At 37.2% G+C, this 13,559-nt stretch overlaps 2 long non-coding RNA genes across 2 annotated transcripts; both read left to right on the forward strand.

Annotated features, from left to right (window-relative positions):
- Positions 1–562: 562 nt before the first annotated feature.
- Positions 563–2,138, forward strand: LOC133176038 (uncharacterized). The gene is made up of 2 exons (XR_009719379.1): positions 563–848; positions 1,913–2,138. It is a non-coding gene; the product is annotated as an uncharacterized LOC133176038 (long non-coding RNA).
- Positions 2,139–2,295: 157 nt separating this feature from the next.
- Positions 2,296–4,067, forward strand: LOC133176037 (uncharacterized). Its single transcript, XR_009719378.1, has 2 exons — positions 2,296–2,777; positions 3,842–4,067. It is a non-coding gene; the product is annotated as an uncharacterized LOC133176037 (long non-coding RNA).
- The last annotated feature ends 9,492 nt before the right edge of the window (positions 4,068–13,559 follow it).

Raw genomic sequence — 13,559 nt, forward strand, 5'->3', positions numbered from 1 at the left:
TAAAACATCTTTCAACACACAGTATGTGAAAAGAAAAAGATTGCCATACAGAGCAGCATTGAAGAAAAGGACAGTCTTAATCAGATACCATATCAGCAGTTGCAATATTTATAAAACTACTACAGTTCTAAGAGTTCAGGATTGAAGCAATATAAATACGTACAGTATATTCTTAGGAGTGTAAAATATGCATCCTATAAAACAGCAGTATGAACACCAAAGTCTTTGCCAACCATGAAGTAACAGTACTTAAATAGCCACTTCCCTGATTCATTTCATGTCATTGAGGAAGAGAAATGGAGTGTTGATGGAGTGGTAGTTCCTTTGTGTTATTCCCAACATAGACTTCAGTGGTATTACCATCTATAAAGAAAGAATGTTCAAGAGCAAGTCCTTGATTCCTTTCATGTCTTTGAGGTTGAGAAATGGAGTGTTGGTGGAGTGGTAGTACCTTTGTTTTATCACCAATACTCTGGACCACACAACACTCAGCTCGCCTTCAGCCTCCATGGCAGCATTTTAGATGATCTACAGATTACATCTGGACATGATATCTATTTACTATTGATGAACATTGTGCGGGTAGCTGGTCGGTGGACTCCGGTCGGTGAGTGGGGTACGTCACACCCCAATCTCAATGTTTAAGACTTCAATTCCAACAACTGTAGAATCATCTTCAGTGTTGAATTTAAATATCTGAGGATTGCAGTGCAAGCTGCATAAAGTAGGACATGTTTAATCTTACTAAACCCTAACCACACTTCCACAAGATTAAAAGGCCAAAATGAGAAATATTCCAGTACAAAATCTTCCTCGCCTTACAGTTTATTTTGATGATTGTCAGCATAGTTTTACCTATGTAACACTAGGATAGACTTCAATGGTATTACCATCTATAAAGAGACAGTTTTAAAATTCAAGTCCCTGATTCATTTCATGTCTCCAAGTTTGAAAAATGGGAGTGTTGGTGGAGTGGTAGTACTTTGTGTTACCACCAATACTCTGTTCCACACATCACAATCATCTCACTTTCAGCCTCCATGATGGCATTTGAGGTGAACCACAGATAACATCAAGATATGGCATTTACTAACTAATCTATTAACATTGTGTGGGTAGCTGGTGGTTGGACTCCAGTCAGTGAGTGGGGTACGTCACATCCTTGCTTTGGCGTTAAAGAATCTGATAAGATGTCAAAAACTACAGTACAACAGCTCTAGAAACATCTTTCAACACAGTGTATTGAATAGCCAACGATTGCAATGCAAGCAGCATGAAAGAAAAGACAATTTTGATCCGATACTAGTATCTGCATTTGCAGTATATAGAAAATACTACAGTTCAAAATGTTCCTGAATTGGATCCTCATAAACATCAACAGTCTATTGGTAGGAGTGTAACATATGCAGCCTTTAAAATGCCAGAATAAACAGCAAATTCATTGGCACCTATAAAGTAACAATACTTAAATAAACAGACCCGAATTCATTTCCTTTCTTTGAGGTTGAGAAATGGAGTGTTGGTGGAGTGGTAGTACCTTTGTTTTATCACCAATACTCTGGACCACACACCACACTCAGCTCGCCTTCAGCCTCCATGATGGCATTTGAGATGATCCACAGATTACATCTGGACATGGTATCTATTTACTATTGATGAACATTGTGCGGGTAGCTGGTCGGTGGACTCCGGTCGGTGAGTGGGGTACGTCACACCCCAATCTCAATGTTTAAGACTTCAATTCCAACAACTGTAGAATCATCTTCAGTGTTGAATTTAAATATCTGAGGATTGCAGTGCAAGCAGCATAAAGTAGGACATGTTTAATCTTGCTAAACCCTAACCACACTTCCACAAGATTAAAAGGCCAAAATGAGAAATATTCCAGTACAAAATCTTCCTCGCCTTACAGTTTATTTTGATGATTGTCAGCATAGTTTTACCTATTTAACACTAGGATAGACTTTAATGGCATTACCATCTATAAAGAGACAGTTTTAAAATTCAAGTCCCTGATTCATTTCATGTCTTCAAGGTTGAGAAATGGGAGTGTTGGTGGAGTGGTAGTACCTTTGTGTTATCACCAATACTCTGGTCCACACACCACACTTAGCTCACTTTCAGCCTCCATGATGCCATTTGAGATGATCAACAGATAACATCAGGATATGACATCTACTAACTAATCTCATAACATTATGCGGGTAGCTGGTCGTTGGACTCCAGTCAATGAGTGGGGTACGTCACATCCGTGTTTCGGCATTAAAGAATCTGATATGATGTCAAGAACTACAGTACAACAGCTCTAGAAACATCTTTCAACACAGTTTATTGAATAGCCAAAGACTAAAATTCAAGCAGCATGAAAGAAAGACAATTTTGATCCGATACTAGTATCTGCATTTGCAGTATATAGAAAATACTACAGTTCAAAATGTTCCTGAATTGGATCCTCATAAACATCAACAGTCTATTGGTAGGAGTGAAACACTATTGATGAACATTGTGCGGGTAGCTGGTCGGTGGACTCCGGTCGGTGAGTGGGGTACGTCACACCCCAATCTCAATGTTTAAGACTTTAATTCCAACAACTGTAGAATCATCTTCAGTGTTGAATTTAAATATCTGAGGATTGCAGTGCAAGCAGCATAAAGTAGGACATGTTTAATCTTGCTAAACCCTAACCACACTTCCACAAGATTAAAAGGCCAAAATGAGAAATATTCCAGTACAAAATCTTCCTCGCCTTACAGTTTATTTTGATGATTGTCAGCATAGTTTTACCTATTTAACAGTAGGATAGACTTCAATGGTATTACTATCTATAAAGAGACAGTTTTAAAATTCAAGTCCCTGATTCATTTCATGTCTTCAAGGTTGAGAAATGGGAGTGTTGGTGGAGTGGTAGTACCTTTGTGTTATCACCAATACTCTGGTCCACACACCACACTTAGCTCACTTTCAGCCTCCATGATGCCATTTGAGATGATCAACAGATAACATCAGGATATGACATCTACTAACTAATCTCATAACATTATGCGGGTAGCTGGTCGTTGGACTCCGGTCAATGAGTGGGGTACGTCACATCCGTGTTTCGGCATTAAAGAATCTGGTATGATGTCAAGAACTACAGTACAACAGCTCTAGAAACATCTTTCAACACAGTTTATTGAATAGCCAAAGACTAAAATTCAAGCAGCATGAAAGAAAGACAATTTTGATCCGATACTAGTATCTGCATTTGCAGTATATAGAAAATACTACAGTTCAAAATATTCCTGAATTGGATCCTCGTAAACATCAACAGTCTATTGGTAGGAGTGTAACATATGCAGCCTTTAAAATGCCAGAATAAACAGCAAATTCATTGGCACCTATAAAGTAACAATACTTAAATAAACAGACCCGAATTCATTTCCTTTCTTTGAGGTTGAGAAATGGAGTGTTGGTGGAGTGGTAGTACCTTTGTTTTATCACCAATACTCTGGACCACACACCACACTCAGCTCGCCTTCAGCCTCCATGATGGCATTTGAGATGATCCATAGATTACATCTGGACATGGTATCTATTTACTATTGATGAACATTGTGCGGGTAGCTGGTCGGTGGACTCCGGTCGGTGAGTGGGGTACGTCACACCCCAATCTCAATGTTTAAGACTTTAATTCCAACAACTGTAGAATCATCTTCAGTGTTGAATTTAAATATCTGAGGATTGCAGTGCAAGCAGCATAAAGTAGGACATGTTTAATCTTGCTAAACCCTAACCACACTTCCACAAGATTAAAAGGCCAAAATGAGAAATATTCCAGTACAAAATCTTCCTCGCCTTACAGTTTATTTTGATGATTGTCAGCATAGTTTTACCTATTTAACAGTAGGATAGACTTCAATGGTATTACTATCTATAAAGAGACAGTTTTAAAATTCAAGTCCCTGATTCATTTCATGTCTTCAAGGTTGAGAAATGGGAGTGTTGGTGGAGTGGTAGTACCTTTGTGTTATCACCAATACTCTGGTCCACACACCACACTTAGCTCACTTTCAGCCTCCATGATGCCATTTGAGATGATCAACAGATAACATCAGGATATGACATCTACTAACTAATCTCATAACATTATGCGGGTAGCTGGTCGTTGGACTCCAGTCAATGAGTGGGGTACGTCACATCCGTGTTTCGGCATTAAAGAATCTGATATGATGTCAAGAACTACAGTACAACAGCTCTAGAAACATCTTTCAACACAGTTTATTGAATAGCCAAAGACTAAAATTCAAGCAGCATGAAAGAAAGACAATTTTGATCCGATACTAGTATCTGCATTTGCAGTATATAGAAAATACTACAGTTCAAAATGTTCCTGAATTGGATCCTCATAAACATCAACAGTCTATTGGTAGGAGTGAAACACTATTGATGAACATTGTGCGGGTAGCTGGTCGGTGGACTCCGGTTGGTGAGTGGGGTATGTCACACCCCAATCTCAATGTTTAAGACTTCAATTCCAACAACTGTAGAATCATCTTCAATGTTGAATATAAATATCTGAGGATTGCAGTCCAAGCAGCATAAAGTAGGACATGTTTAATCTTGCTAAACCCTAACCACACTTCCACAAGATTAAAAGGCCAAAATGAGAAATATTCCAGTACAAAATCTTCCTCGCCTTACAGTTTATTTTGATGATTGTCAGCATAGTTTTACCTATTTAACAGTAGGATAGACTTCAATGGTATTACTATCTATAAAGAGACAGTTTTAAAATTCAAGTCCCTGATTCATTTCATGTCTTCAAGGTTGAGAAATGGGAGTGTTGGTGGAGTGGTAGTACCTTTGTGTTATCACCAATACTCTGGTCCACACACCACACTTAGCTCACTTTCAGCCTCCATGATGCCATTTGAGATGATCAACAGATAACATCAGGATATGACATCTACTAACTAATCTCATAACATTATGCGGGTAGCTGGTCGTTGGACTCCAGTCAATGAGTGGGGTACGTCACATCCGTGTTTCGGCATTAAAGAATCTGATATGATGTCAAGAACTACAGTACAACAGCTCTAGAAACATCTTTCAACACAGTTTATTGAATAGCCAAAGACTAAAATTCAAGCAGCATGAAAGAAAGACAATTTTGATCCGATACTAGTATCTGCATTTGCAGTATATAGAAAATACTACAGTTCAAAATGTTCCTGAATTGGATCCTCATAAACATCAACAGTCTATTGGTAGGAGTGAAACACTATTGATGAACATTGTGCGGGTAGCTGGTCGGTGGACTCCGGTTGGTGAGTGGGGTATGTCACACCCCAATCTCAATGTTTAAGACTTCAATTCCAACAACTGTAGAATCATCTTCAATGTTGAATATAAATATCTGAGGATTGCAGTCCAAGCAGCATAAAGTAGGACATGTTTTATCAAACAAAACCCTAACCACACTTCCACAAGATTAAAAGGCCAAAATGAGAAATATTCCAGTACAAAATCTTCCTCGCCTTACAGTTTATTTTGATGATTGTCAGCATAGTTTTACCTATTTAACAGTAGGATAGACTTTAATGGCATTACCATCTATAAAGAAACAGTTTTAAAATTCATGTCCCTGATTTATTTCATGTCTTCAAGGTTGAGAAATGGGAGTGTTGGTGGAGTGGTAGTACCTTTGTGTTACCACCAATACTCTGTTCCACACACCACACTTAGCTCACTTTCAGCCTCCATGATGCCATTTGAGATGATCAACAGATAACATCAGGATATGACATCTACTAACTAATCTCATAACATTATGCGGGTAGCTGGTCGTTGGACTCCAGTCAATGAGTGGGGTACGTCACATCCGTGTTTCGGCATTAAAGAATCTGATATGATGTCAAGAACTACAGTACAACAGCTCTAGAAACATCTTTCAACACAGTTTATTGAATAGCCAAAGACTAAAATTCAAGCAGCATGAAAGAAAGACAATTTTGATCCGATACTAGTATCTGCATTTGCAGTATATAGAAAATACTACAGTTCAAAATGTTCCTGAATTGGATCCTCATAAACATCAACAGTCTATTGGTAGGAGTGAAACACTATTGATGAACATTGTGCGGGTAGCTGGTCGGTGGACTCCGGTTGGTGAGTGGGGTATGTCACACCCCAATCTCAATGTTTAAGACTTCAATTCCAACAACTGTAGAATCATCTTCAATGTTGAATATAAATATCTGAGGATTGCAGTCCAAGCAGCATAAAGTAGGACATGTTTAATCTTGCTAAACCCTAACCACACTTCCACAAGATTAAAAGGCCAAAATGAGAAATATTCCAGTACAAAATCTTCCTCGCCTTACAGTTTATTTTGATGATTGTCAGCATAGTTTTACCTATTTAACAGTAGGATAGACTTCAATGGTATTACTATCTATAAAGAGACAGTTTTAAAATTCAAGTCCCTGATTCATTTCATGTCTTCAAGGTTGAGAAATGGGAGTGTTGGTGGAGTGGTAGTACCTTTGTGTTATCACCAATACTCTGGTCCACACACCACACTTAGCTCACTTTCAGCCTCCATGATGCCATTTGAGATGATCAACAGATAACATCAGGATATGACATCTACTAACTAATCTCATAACATTATGCGGGTAGCTGGTCGTTGGACTCCAGTCAATGAGTGGGGTACGTCACATCCGTGTTTCGGCATTAAAGAATCTGATATGATGTCAAGAACTACAGTACAACAGCTCTAGAAACATCTTTCAACACAGTTTATTGAATAGCCAAAGACTAAAATTCAAGCAGCATGAAAGAAAGACAATTTTGATCCGATACTAGTATCTGCATTTGCAGTATATAGAAAATACTACAGTTCAAAATGTTCCTGAATTGGATCCTCATAAACATCAACAGTCTATTGGTAGGAGTGAAACACTATTGATGAACATTGTGCGGGTAGCTGGTCGGTGGACTCCGGTTGGTGAGTGGGGTATGTCACACCCCAATCTCAATGTTTAAGACTTCAATTCCAACAACTGTAGAATCATCTTCAATGTTGAATATAAATATCTGAGGATTGCAGTCCAAGCAGCATAAAGTAGGACATGTTTTATCAAACAAAACCCTAACCACACTTCCACAAGATTAAAAGGCCAAAATGAGAAATATTCCAGTACAAAATCTTCCTCGCCTTACAGTTTATTTTGATGATTGTCAGCATAGTTTTACCTATTTAACAGTAGGATAGACTTTAATGGCATTACCATCTATAAAGAAACAGTTTTAAAATTCATGTCCCTGATTTATTTCATGTCTTCAAGGTTGAGAAATGGGAGTGTTGGTGGAGTGGTAGTACCTTTGTGTTACCACCAATACTCTGTTCCACACACCACACTTAGCTCACTTTCAGCCTCCATGATGCCATTTGAGATGATCAACAGATAACATCAGGATATGACATCTACTAACTTATCTCATAACATTATGCGGATAGCTGGTCGTTGGACTCCGGTCAATGAGTGGGGTATGTCACATCCGTGTTTCGGCATTAAAGAATCTGGTATGATGTCAAGAACTACAGTACAACAGCTCTAGAAACATCTTTCAACACAGTTTATTGAATAGCTAAAGACTAAAATTCAAGCAGCATGAAAGAAAGACAATTTTGATCCGATACTAGTATCTGCATTTGCAGTATATAGAAAATACTACAGTTCAAAATATTCCTGAATTGGATCCTCGTAAACATCAACAGTCTATTGGTAGGAGTGTAACATATGCAGCCTTTAAAATGCCAGAATAAACAGCAAATTCATTGGCACCTATAAAGTAACAATACTTAAATAAACAGACCCGAATTCATTTCCTTTCTTTGAGGTTGAGAAATGGAGTGTTGGTGGAGTGGTAGTACCTTTGTTTTATCACCAATACTCTGGACCACACACCACACTCAGCTCGCCTTCAGCCTCCATGATGGCATTTGAGATGATCCATAGATTACATCTGGACATGGTATCTATTTACTATTGATGAACATTGTGCGGGTAGCTGGTCGGTGGACTCCGGTCGGTGAGTGGGGTACGTCACACCCCAATCTCAATGTTTAAGACTTTAATTCCAACAACTGTAGAATCATCTTCAGTGTTGAATTTAAATATCTGAGGATTGCAGTGCAAGCAGCATAAAGTAGGACATGTTTAATCTTGCTAAACCCTAACCACACTTCCACAAGATTAAAAGGCCAAAATGAGAAATATTCCAGTACAAAATCTTCCTCGCCTTACAGTTTATTTTGATGATTGTCAGCATAGTTTTACCTATTTAACAGTAGGATAGACTTCAATGGTATTACTATCTATAAAGAGACAGTTTTAAAATTCAAGTCCCTGATTCATTTCATGTCTTCAAGGTTGAGAAATGGGAGTGTTGGTGGAGTGGTAGTACCTTTGTGTTATCACCAATACTCTGGACCACACACCACACTCAGCTCGATTCAGCCTCCATGATGGCATTTGAGATGATCCACAGATTACATCTGGACATGGTATCTATTTACTATTGATGAACATTGTGCGGGTAGCTGGTCGGTGGACTCCGGTCGGTGAGTGGGGTACGTCACACCCCAATCTCAATGTTTAAGACTTCAATTCCAACAACTCTAGAAACATCTTCTACCCTGAATATAAATATCTTTGGACATGTTTAATCTAACTAAACCGTAACCACACTTCCACAAGATTACAAGGCCAAAATGAGAATTATTCCAGTACGAAATCTTCCTCGCCTTACAGTTTATTTTGATGATTGTCAGCATAGTTTTACCTATGTAACACTAGGATAGACTTCAATGGTATTACCATCTATAAAGAGACAGTTTAAAATTCAAGTCCCTGATTCATTTCATGTCTCCAAGGTTGAAAAATGGGAGTGTTGGTGGAGTGGTAGTACTTTGTGTTACCACCAATACTCTGTTCCACACATCACAATCATCTCACTTTCAGCCTCCATGATGGCATTTGAGGTGAACCACAGATAACATCAGGATATGGCATCTACTAACTAATCTATTAACATTGTGTGGGTAGCTGGTGGTTGGACTCCAGTCAATGAGTGGGGTACGTCACATCCTTGCTTTGGTGTTAAAGAATCTGATAAGATGTCAAAAACTACAGTACAACAGCTCTAGAAACATCTTTCAACACAGTGTATTGAATAGCCAACGATTGCAATGCAAGCAGCATGAAAGAAAAGACAATTTTGATCCGATACTAGTATCTGCATTTGCAGTATATAGAAAATACTACAGTTCAAAATGTTCCTGAATTGGATCCTCATAAACATCAACAGTCTATTGGTAGGAGTGTAACATATGCAGCCTTTAAAATGCCAGAATAAACAGCAAATTCATTGGCACCTATAAAGTAACAATACTTAAATAAACAGACCCGAATTCATTTCCTTTCTTTGAGGTTGAGAAATGGAGTGTTGGTGGAGTGGTAGTACCTTTGTTTTATCACCAATACTCTGGACCACACACCACACTCAGCTCGCCTTCAGCCTCCATGATGGCATTTGAGATGATCCACAGATTACATCTGGACATGGTATCTATTTACTATTGATGAACATTGTGCGGGTAGCTGGTCGGTGGACTCCGGTCGGTGAGTGGGGTACGTCACACCCCAATCTCAATGTTTAAGACTTCAATTCCAACAACTGTAGAATCATCTTCAGTGTTGAATTTAAATATCTGAGGATTGCAGTCCAAGCAGCATAAAGTAGGACATGTTTAATCAAACAAAACCCTAACCACACTTCCACAAAAGGCTAAAGTGAAAAAAATCTTCCAGTACAAAATCTTCCTAGCTTCATTTACTTCCACAGTTTATTTTGATGAGTGTCAGCCTAGTTTACCTATTTAACACTAGGATAGACTTCAATGGTATTACCATCTATAAAGAAACAGTTTTAAAATTCAAGTCCATGATTCCTTTGATGTCTTCAAAGTTGAGAAATGGGAGTGTTGGTGGATTGGTAATACTTTTGTATTATCACCAATACTCTGGTCCCCATACCAAACTCAGCTCACATCCTCCATGATCCCATTTGAAATGATCCACAGATTTCATCTGGACATGGTATCTACTTGCTATCAATTAACTGTGCAGGTAGCGGATTGGAGGACCCTACACACTCCATCCTGAATAGTTACATTCTAATGTCATATTCAGAATAAACACAACTCTAACAATATCCTTAAGAATATTCTACATCCATGACATTGAAGCATAAAAAATTTAAGAGAAATGGAAATGAGGCAGTTGCTAGCACCCTCTTAGATGCCATTTAGTAGGAAAGACCAAAGCAGTCTCAGCAGCAAAAATAACACGAAAGGTAACATTTTCTGATAATAATATTTCCATTATAGAACTCAAATTGTATGCATAAGGGACATCATGTTATTTGAGTGACAACATGATACACATTGCAACATCTCAATAATCTGAATAATAAGTGTTAAAGAAGCTAAAGTGAGCTTTTCAGATTACCTGTTGTCCAGCATCCATCCACCTCTCTGTTTGTAAATTTTTCTCCTTTTTGACTTCTCAGGAGCCATGGAGCTATTTTCATTGAAATTGGGGAAAAAAAATCTTTGGGTGAAGGGGATTCGAATTGTTCAATAAAGGGCCAAGTCCTATTCCAAGGGAAGAAAAGGCAAAAATAGAGTGGGGTCCTTTAAAGGTTAAATTCATAGGAAATAGAAACACTTGTAAATGATATATGTTGTAAATAATAGTTAAAAAGAGGGAATCCCAATATTCGTAAAATTTTAAAAGTCCTTGTTTTCTTTATTTACCTGTTTAAAAATCGTTAAAAATAACGTTTATCAATAGAGTTACTTCCCCTTTTTGTGACGTCATAAGAGACAATCAACATCAGAAACTGATAGTAGTAATACTATAAATATAGTGTAAGTAGTATATAAAATATAATATATGTCCCAGAAAAATGTGAACTTTTTCAATATTTTTCGTTTCACTAATATTATAAAGTTAAAAATAGGCATGCACTATAATCAACATTTTTTACATAATTCACAGAAATTTCAATAAAATATCTCTATAAATAACATTTCTCTCTCTGATAAATCACTCATTCAAAGTAGCTCCCGGCGCAACACTGACAACGTCAAAACGTAGCTCAGGGAGTTTTTGAATTTGTTCAGAAATCGTGCATCTTTAAAAATTCGTTCGAAGCAGAAATTCGATAATGCATTTGATTTTTTTTAGTTACCAAGTTATCCATTTCACGCGAACTACAGTTAAGAATAAATCAAGGAATTAATTCTTTTAATAGACAATTTCCCAACCCCGATCATAAACTTAATTACTCGCATAGTTAACGACGGTCTCCACATATGACGTCCAGCTCTAGACTTTTCAGTTTGTCATCATTTTTGTTGGTCTACCAAACGCTTCTTTCATTGGATAACCAGTCCATCCATCTTTGAACCTCTTTTGCTCGGTATAAACCAGTGTTCGATACATGTATTTGTGTCGTTCCCTCGTTCCCAGCTCTTTTGCCGTATAAAAAGGAGTCATACCTTGCTCCACACAGTAATGAGTGATAATTTGGTGCGCCGCATTATCATCCGACGTCGCCGTTTTTGACAATATATAACTAATAGTGTTTTGTAATATAACGTCATATTTTTGTAATTTATGATGTCAAAGTATTAATTTTTTTTACACACAAGTACTTTAGATCGTACAGTTTCTATGGATGTAATTTTTGTCACATTATATTTCCGTATAGCCTTGTAATAAAGAAAAATATAGATGGTGATGTTAAATCTGAAAGTCAAGAAATTTGCGTGCGCCAATCACCGATATGTAACACCCTTTAAATGCTGTTTCTAAATGCATATGACATTCCAACTTTACAGTATTTCATAAAAATGACGAAAATATCATTTCCCAACATTGTGCCAAAACTTAATAATTTTGGTAAGGTAGTTTATGAAATATTTAAAAAGTTCGCGTTTTTCTGGGACAACCCTCGTAGTGCTCTCGATTATCTTAAAAAATCGCAAATTTAAGGGAACGGAGATGTTGATATACCAGAGGTAGATCTTTCATTTAAGAATAGGCTCTACATGTTTGAGCCAATCATGGAAAGTACATGAAAATGATTATTCTTCTTCGACCGATTCTGTTTCGTCCGAAGTCTGCAGGCGTGTAGCTGCCTAGATATGCAAATACGCAAGTGCGTATGCATCCCCCCCCCCCCCACCACCACCACCACCACCAAAAAAAAGCAAATAAGTAAGGAGAGAGGGAGAGAGATCTGGGGAAAAAATCATTCCCATCCAACAAATATTCGTGTTTCAAATTATTTTGCGTCATACTGTTTTGATTTGAATTTTAAATTATCATGACTCTATAATAAAATTTGAAACTCTTTATTAAACCATTGCCAAGTCATTCATTGATTTGTAATTGTTCTTTAATACATTAATTGTTTTTAAGAAAGATCTTTGAGAAATTAAAATTCAAGCGCATTGTTGAATGATATGATCTATTAGTATATGATTTAAAAATTTTAAACATTTAGTATATATACGTGCTTTAGATACTACATGCCCAATAAGTTTCCATGAAAGTATTAACTTTGCGTTAAGATAATAAATATTACTACGTCTTTTATTTTGTAAACAAAAACTTTTTATTTTGCCAGAAAATGAATGAAATAACTGTTAAAAGGCAGAACCTTCTGTGCCTTCACCAGGAGGGAGGGGGGGGCACCCCACCTCCCCCACTTATTTCCAAACATTACCTTTTACTATTGAAAATGTTATTTGAAAGGGTGATCCCCCCAACATTAGTTGAAGTGTAGTTAAATCATGGTAATTTGGTAATGTACAAGGGTTGTTCGAAAAGTTCGTGGACGATGGCAATCTATGTTATACTACTTCCAAGAAATTTGAAATAAGCACAATATCATGTGGTAAAACATTTGTTTTGTTGATCTGTGAAATTTCATTCCATTTGATTTGATAGAAATTAATTTACTTCATTTTAAAATCAACATGTTTTGTAACCACGGCGCACACTTAAAAGCAATGTAACGTCAAAAACATAGCGTCAAGAGTTTCTTAAAAATTCTATCCCTATACATTCACACAGTATAGTCCAATACCGACATATTAAAAACCTTTTTCAATCACTTGACATTTATTTTTCTAACAATTGTTCTTGTTTTATAATTTCCTTTGTTAATGTTTAATTTCTTTTACCGCTTAACTGTGCTTTCATAAGATCAGCAACTTTGAAGCGCCTATGTCTTTCCATGACGTCCCAATTTTTAAAAGTTTTCGTGCAGATTTTTTACAATTAAACCGTTTCTTCACAGATTGTCCTCGTCCGATACAGAGTCTCTGTCAGTCAAAGCCTCTACCATTTACACACACATGCACGACTCGCTTGTGGCATATTTTCCGATTCCTCCAACATTTTTAGCGTTTATTCAGGATTTTCCCCGAGTATAACACA

This window comes from Saccostrea echinata, unplaced genomic scaffold (genome assembly GCF_033153115.1).
Source record: "Saccostrea echinata isolate AGI-Se365-2 ecotype Australia unplaced genomic scaffold, CSIRO_AGI_Sech_v1 ptg000065l, whole genome shotgun sequence".
NCBI lineage: Eukaryota > Metazoa > Mollusca > Bivalvia > Ostreida > Ostreidae > Saccostrea > Saccostrea echinata.